Genomic DNA, 8009 nt, shown 5'->3' with positions numbered 1-8009 from the left:
TCCCTACAAATCTCAAAACACGAGCAAATAATAAGACTTGTGTTCTTTTACAGGTATATGTGAGGGAGAAAGCAGAGGGAGGCCACGAGGCCCCTGACAGACCGAGAGATATTCATTGGAAAGGATGCGGAACAAATTGAAAGCCACAGATGAACCCAAGAGGGACTTTGTCCAGCCTAGGGAACATAAGAGGTGTGCGGGATGACACTGAAGGGCTGGGGCATTCTAGCCCTTATGAATGCTTAAGATTGACCCCCCACCCCACCCCCTGCCAAGGCTCTCAGCCAGGACAGAGCTCCCACCCTATTTTGAGAGAGCTTGCCAAGAGTACAATGGAAATTTAGAAAGACAGATACAACCAGACAAAGAAAAGAAAAGGTGCAGAGAAAAGTGCAAAAGATGAGCTGAGTCGGGAAAGGTCAGGAAAAAACTCTCCATTTTTGTATACAGAAACAACAGCAGAGGGAATTCCAAAAAGTTAGGAACACTGTCTAAAACAAGCAGCCTTCTAAAGTTCAGGAAAAATAAATTTGCATAAAAATGAACAATAAAAAATATAGAGGTCAATGCCAAACAAAGTTACTGTAATAAAAAAAGAGAAGAGGGGCGCCTGGGTGGCTCAGTTGGTTAAGTAAGCATCTGCCTTTGGCTCAGGTCATGATCCCAGAGTCCTGGCATGGAGTCCCAGCATCGGGTTCCCTACTCCACACTGAGTCTGTTTCTCTCTCTCCCTCTGCCTGCTTGTGCTCTCTTTCTAATATATAAATAAAAATCTCAGAAAGAAAAAAAAAAAAAAAAAAAGAGGGGGACGGGGAGGGAGAGAAAATCCTGTAGTGCTGAATTTTAATTGGAAATATCAGTATGAACTCATATGGTATCTAATCTTTAAATATAAGTATTTCAATGTACCATATTGTAGTCTTGAAACACTATTTTCTATTAAGGAAAACCAAGACTGTATTAGATTCCTAGGGCAGCTGTAACAAATTACCACAAACTTTCTGGCTTAAAAGGGTAGAAATTTATTCTCTCATAGTTCTGGAAGCTAGAAGTCTGAAATCAAAGTGTCAGCAGGACCAGACTTCCCGTCAAAGTGCTAGGGGAGAATTACTCCTTGTCTCTTCCAAATTTCTGGTTCCTTCAGATCTTCCTTAGTTTCTGACAGCATAACTACAATCTCTACCTCTGTCTTCACATGAACTTCCCTATGTGTCTGTCTTAACCTCTTCTATCTCTTACACGGAAACATATCACACTGGACTAAAGGCCCAACTCAACCCAGAATGATCTCTTCTTCTATCCTTTAATTTAATTGCATCTACAAAGATCACTTTTCCAAGTAAAGTCACATTCACAGGATCCAGAGGACATACCTTTTGAGGAGCCACCACTCACCACACTAGTTTGCCCACTAAAATTCATGTCCACCAGCATACAAAATAAGTTCACTCCATGCCAACATCCCCAAAAGTCTCAGCCAATTACAGCATCAACTCTAAAATCTCATCTAAATATCATCAGCCCAAAAGGCCCAAATTTCATCAAAATTAGGTATGGATGAGATGCCAGGTATGATCCATCCTGGGACAAAATTCCTCTCTATCTGTAGTCCTGTTAAAGTACAAAACAAATTATCTGCTTCCAAAACACAATGGTAGACCAGGCAGAAGACAGACACTCCCACTGCAAAAGAGAGACACTGGAAGGACAAAAGGGGTCACCAGTCCCAAGCAAATTCCAAAACCAGAAGGACAAATTCCTTTAGATTTCAAGGCCTGAAAATAATCCTCTATGGCCCAATGCTAAGCCTCTGAGCCTATGATGGGAACTCGCCAGCCTCTGTGCCACTGGGGCTCTGCCCTTGGAGACATTCTTCCTTTTTCTCAAAAAATAACACACGGGGGCACCTGGGTGGCTCAGTGGGTTAGGCCTCTGCCTTCGGCTCAGGTCATGATCTCGGGGTCCTGGGATCGAGCGCCGCATCCGGCTCTCTGCTCAGTGGGGAGCCTGCCTCCCCCTCTCTCTGCCTGCCTCTGCCTACTTGTGATCTCTTGCTCTCTGTCAAATAAATAAATAAAATCTTAAAAAAAAAAAAAGATAACACATGTTTGCAGCCAAGTAACTCTACTGGGCAGTTTCCTACCTATAGGATCTTGGAAGTCCAACAGCCTTCCCTCATTTTGTCTCTCTCTGTGCCCTTCAGTCCGAGAAGTCAGTGTTTCTGCTAATGTTACATTTTCAAATGTAGCCCCTGTGGCCCCTCGTGGGCCACCTATGTGTGTCACAGAGGTCTACTCCATTAGACAAGAGAGGATTCTCCACAGATGTTTCCTGGATTCTGCTCCTGGTTTCTGCTGAGTTGATTGAGTAAATCCACAAGTCACAAGCCTAATTTTTTTTTTTTTTTTTAAGCAAAAGGCTGCCCAGCTACATCCCTGACCCTCTCTCTAGAGTATATTTTTCCAACAATGAACTTTCTCATTTTGGCATCCTTGTGACCTAGACAGTGGGAGAACCTCCCAAATCATCAGGGGCTTGAATCTTTTTTGCTTAACAGCTCCTTTCTTCCATTTATCTCCTTCCTTCACATTTTAAACAGCAATGAGAGAGCAGGTTGGACCTCTAACACTTCACATGCCTTCTTCTGGACCTCTGTCTTTACATGTTCATCCTCTGGGCCTGCATGTCTAAAATCCTCCTCTCCCTTCTCTCATAAAGACACAGTCATTGAATTTAAGGTCCACTCTAAATCCTGGAGATCTTAAGCTTAACTGCATGTGCAAAGGTCCTATTTCCAAAGTAAAGTCACATTCAGAGGTACCAACAATTAGGACTTGAATACATCTCTTGAAGGCTACAATTGATCCCTGTGTAAGGGCTTTCTGGGGAAATGACTGATCACAAATCTAGAGCAGCAAATTCACATGATGATCCAGGACCATCTCGACACACCAGAAAGAAGCGATTAAGACTACTAACGGTCACACCATAAGGACTGAGGAGCCAAATCTGCAGAGGTTCCCACTGATCAAAGATGAAACAATTTAAGTATCAATGAAGAAATGAACCATAATGAATTAAAATGATTAAAAACCCTTAAATTCATGGGTTCAAGGTAATGTTTTTAATTAAATTGGTCCTTGTGAAGATAACAGGAACCAACTTGCTCTCTTGAAACCTAGGTAGATAAAATGAAAGAATCAACAATCTCACTTTCCTTATTAGAACTATAACACTAAGTAACCAAACAGTAGATGAGGAGTATTTCCTTATGAAAATTATTCCAGTTAACATATGGAAACAAAGTCACAAAATTTTATCATCACTATTTTGCAAACACCATGAATTAATGGATCCAGGCACTGAACGTCAATGGTTGGTAACATCAAAAAAGAACAAAACCGGACATAGGTGTCTTCAGATGAAAGAACACCTTACCACCTATAGTCTTGCCAGAAGTATCAAACAGGAATCTGATTGACCTTCTGCATCTCACTGGCAATTTGCAGAAAATACAGAGGACAGAGGAACATATGGAACTGTGCCGTGGTTCTACAAAGAGCAGAATACAGACTATGAGAAAATGTATTAGTTCTTTCACAGATAAATTGTAAGTAATGAAAGGAATGGAGGAAAACCTGTACATTTAAAAAAGGATTCAAAGATAGATCAGGTTTTTTTAAAAATGGGCGGACTAAAGCTACCATGTCAAGGGATGTACACTTGGATTAAAAAAAAAACCATCAAAAACCCAAGAAGGGGGGGGCGCCTGGGTGGCTCAGTGGGTTAGGGCCTCTGCCTTCGGCTCAGGTCATGATCCCAGGGTCCTGGGATCGAGCCCCGCATCGGGCTCACTGCTCGGCAGGGAGCCTGCTTCCTCCTCTCTCTCTGCCTGCCTCTCTGCCTACCTGTGATCTCTGTCTGTCAAATAAATCAATAAAATCTTTAAAAAAAAAAAAAAACCCAAGGGGGTGACTTTTGCCTTTTTGTTTTTTTAGTTTTTTATTATGTTAGTCACCGTACAGTACATCATTAGTTTTTAATCTAGTGTACCAAGATTCATTGTTTGAATATAACACCCAGTGCTCCATCCAATACGTGGCCTCCTTAATACTCATCAGCCAGCTCACCCACCCCCCACCCCCACCCCTCCCCTCTAAAACCCTCAGTTTGCTTCTGGGAGTCCACAGTCTCTCATGAAAAGTCAGGGTTTGATTACTTTAGAGGAAGGTTAAAGATTGTGATTGGCATGAGGAACATGAAATGGATACAGGTGTGACTGGCCATTTTGTTGTGGTATGTTTGTTCCTGTATTTTTATTTTAGAATTAAGAGGGGTTTTATTTATTTATTTGACAAAGAAAGAGAGTACAAGTAGGCAGAACAGCAGACAGAGGGAGAAGGAGAAGCAGGCTCCCCGCTGAGCAGGGAGCCCAATGTGGGGCTCAATCCTACGACCCTGAGACCATGACCAGAGCTGAAAGCAGTCGCCTAACTGACTGAGCCACCCAGGGGCTCCTAGAGTTTTGTTTTGTTTTGTTTTTTAAGTGTCCAATGAATGTAGCATTTCTGGCAAAAGAAATTTCAATAGAACTGTAGAGCAAAAGTGAGACTGCAGTGAGGTAAGGAACAAAAGGAAAGTTAGAAATGGGAACAATCAATGTAGGCTTCTGTTGGTAGAAGTGCGGCTGAGAATGGAAGCAGAGAGGTGTACGTTTAAGATGACATAGGGCAAAGAGAGAGGTTTTCTCTTTTCTTTTTGCTCATTTCATTTATTAATAATTTTTTCTTAACATACAATGTGTTATTTGTTTCAGGGGTACAGGTCTGTCAACCATCAGTCTTACACAATTCACAGCACTCACCATGGCACCTACCCTCCCCAATGTCCATCACGCAGCCCCGTCATCCCCCCAACCCCCACCCCTCCAGCAAACCCTCAGTTTGTTTCCTGAGATTAAGAGTCTCTTATGGTTTGTCCCCCTCTCTGGTTTCATCTTGTTTCATTTTTCTCTCCCTTCACCTATGATCTTCTGTCTTGTTTCTCAAATTCCTCCTACCACTGAGATCATTTGGTTTAAAATGAACAAGACTTGAACAGGTTTATGTGCCAAAGGGAGATAAAAAATAAAGAGCGGGACATTGGAGATGCATTTGAGAGGACAACTGACAGAGCAAAATCCATGAGGAGACTAAAGGGAATATGATACCAAAAACAGGCAGCAGGTTGACCCTAAGTAGGAGGCTAAAAGTGGTCATTTCTACTGAGACAACGGAAAGGAAACAAAAAATCTGTGGTGAACTTAGAGACGGAGGGCTAACAGCAGAAAGTTGAGGAAATTCCCACTCTCTGTTCTCTATTTCCTCTGTGAAACAGGAAAGGGGTTATCTCCAGATATGGGGGGTGAACATTCAGTGAATGTTTAAAATATCCAAAGTGGTGTTGGAAGTTCCATAGAGATGGAAAGAGGAATTTGTAGTGATAGTAACCCATGCCATTTCGTCATTGTCTTCAGAAACCTGAGTGTAGGATTAAAGAGGACACAGTTAAGTTGATGAACTCTTTGTTGTTCATTTGTATTTTCAGATCAGCCTAATGAGGCAGGGCAGCTGACATCATCGGTGAGGTAAAGGTGATGAGGAAAGCAGAAAGGAGAATACTAATAAAATGGGGCCGGGGAGGAAATAACTCTGAGGCTTAAAACACTGAGTGAATAGGGATAAGGGAGAAAAAACAGATTTAGGAGAAAAGAGAATGAGTTCGTTTTTAATATTTCAAGTTTCTATGCCCAGTTCTAAATGTGAACCCAGACGCCCAGAAAGGAGATCTGGCCTGAAGCTCCAAATGTGAGAAGCATTACCTTAAAGAAAATATATACAGTAAAAATAGAACATTAAAAAAAAAAAAAAAACTGAAGAAAGAATCCTGAAAAACATTGAGGCTTAAAGATCAAGGAGAGAACCTACAGGTATCAAATTTTCTGGGAAGGACAAGCCAGAGTGGTAAGGGAAAAATCCAGGTGCAAGAAGATGTCCCCCAAAGTCCAGAAAGAGAGTTTGGGGGTGGGGAGTGGTCAACATGTCGATGCTGCTGAAATGTGGAAAAGACGCCTTAACTCATCTTTGTTCTCTTACCGTCTAGGAAAACGTGTGGCGCGTAGTTGGAACTCACTGTTGTGCCCATTTCGATACCTGTAAGTCTCACTCCAACACCGTTAGAGTTGTAAAAAGCACGAAAAGGGTATACAGGAAGGAAAGAGGAAAGGTAAGGGAAAGAAAAGGAAAAAGAAAGAAAAAAGAAAAAAGGTACGTCGCTCACCCAGCTGCCCCATGGCGGTGCCCGTCTCCGTCCCAGCTCGCCGGACGTCAAGGCGCGTTCCGGCTTCTCCCCGGCCGCGCGCGCCTGTGAGATGCCGACGGAGCCACCGTAAGGGCACAGACTCGGTCTCCTCGCTCCTGGGCCCTGCGAGAACGTGGGGCTTCCAGCTCCCGAGAACGCCCTCCCCTCACCACGAGCATCTCTAAACCCTGGGACGCGTCTCCCAGGGGCTCAGGGCGGGCAGCTGCCGTTTGCCACTGTGTCTTCCCGGGTGGTTCAGTTCTCCGTCCTGCCACTTCGGGGCCACGGAGGTCTCCTGCTACGTGCGGCTGCGACCCCCCACCTCCCCGCAGGCGCCAGAGACCCGCCAGGAGGTGTTAGGCCTCTGTCGGGCCGCTCAGGCCTTCCGTCCAGCGCCGCGGCTGAGCGTCCACAGCGCTCGCAGTTCCAGAACCCCACGGCTCTCTGTGGGGACCCGCGCCCTTCCCTTCTGGGTCCTCATCTGTTAGATGTGCCCCAAGGCCATGTGGCTCCTGCTCCCGTCTTACAGCCTGAGCGGAAGAGCTCTCAGGCTTTCGGACTCGTAGGCCTCTTCTTCCCCTCCCCAGGCCTCAGATATGGGTCGTGGCGACGTCCAGCGCTTCGTGTCTGCCGCTCATTTCATTTTCCCAAGCGCCTGGTGTCCACGAGCGCTTAATGTAGCGGCTGACCCACCCGAGCGAATTAGAGGGAGCCGAGCCGGGTTGGAAGTTGCGGAGGCCGCACCGCAGTCGGTCTGCAGCGGGGGTCACGGCGCACCGCCGCGGCCAGGGCAGCCGCCCTTCTCAGCTCTTCACGCTACCGTCCCGCCGCGGCCGGGGCTCGGCTACTGTCCCAGCCTCTGACCATCTCCGAGCACCTTCCGCCTCCGGTTCAAGAAACAGACCACGGGCTTCCTCCCCACGTCCAGGCCCAGTTCCCAGGGAAGAAACTGGGCAGGCCTGGGTGCCGGGGTGGCTCAGTGGGTTCAGCCTCCGCCCTCGGGGGCGCCGGGGTGGCTCAGTCGGTTCAGCCTCTGCCCTCGGGGGCGCCGGGGTGGCTCAGTGGGTTCAGCCTCTGCCCTCGGGGGCGCCGGGGTGGCTCATTCGGTTCAGCCTCTGCCCTCGGGGGCGCCGGGGTGGCTCAGTGGGTTCAGCCTCTGCCTTCGGCTCCGGTCATGATGTCAGGGTCCTGGGGTCGGGCCCCGCATCGGGCTCTCTGCTCAGTGTCCCCCCCCCCACCCTGCCTACTTGTGATCTCTCTGTCACAGAAATAAATAAAGTCTTTATAAAATAAAAAAGAAAGAAAAGAACCCCCCCCCGTCCCAGGCTCCCCGGGGCGCCTCTGCGACTTTCCCGCCGCGCCGCACCAGGCGGCCCAGGGCGGGCTGCGACGCGGCCTCATCACTCAGCGCGCATTTCGTCACGTCCGCCGCGACGTCCTCCTCAACCTACGGGCCACCTGGAAGCGGTTTTGCTCAGTTCCCGACCCGGGGGAGGTGCTGACCGTCCGGTGTGTCTGCGCGGTCGGAGAACGCGCCCGGAACGGCGTCGGCGCTCGGGACGCCGCCGGGTTCGACGCCGCCGGGTTCCCCGGGGCCGGATCACACTCCGTCGTGTGCAGCAGCGCGCACCGGCTCTCCTGCTCCCGCCGCCGGGTAGGACCGGCCGCGG

Source organism: Martes martes (assembly GCF_963455335.1).
Source record: "Martes martes genome assembly, chromosome: 2".
Classification (NCBI taxonomy): Eukaryota; Metazoa; Chordata; class Mammalia; order Carnivora; family Mustelidae; genus Martes; species Martes martes.
Note: the sequence above shows the minus strand (reverse complement) of the source record.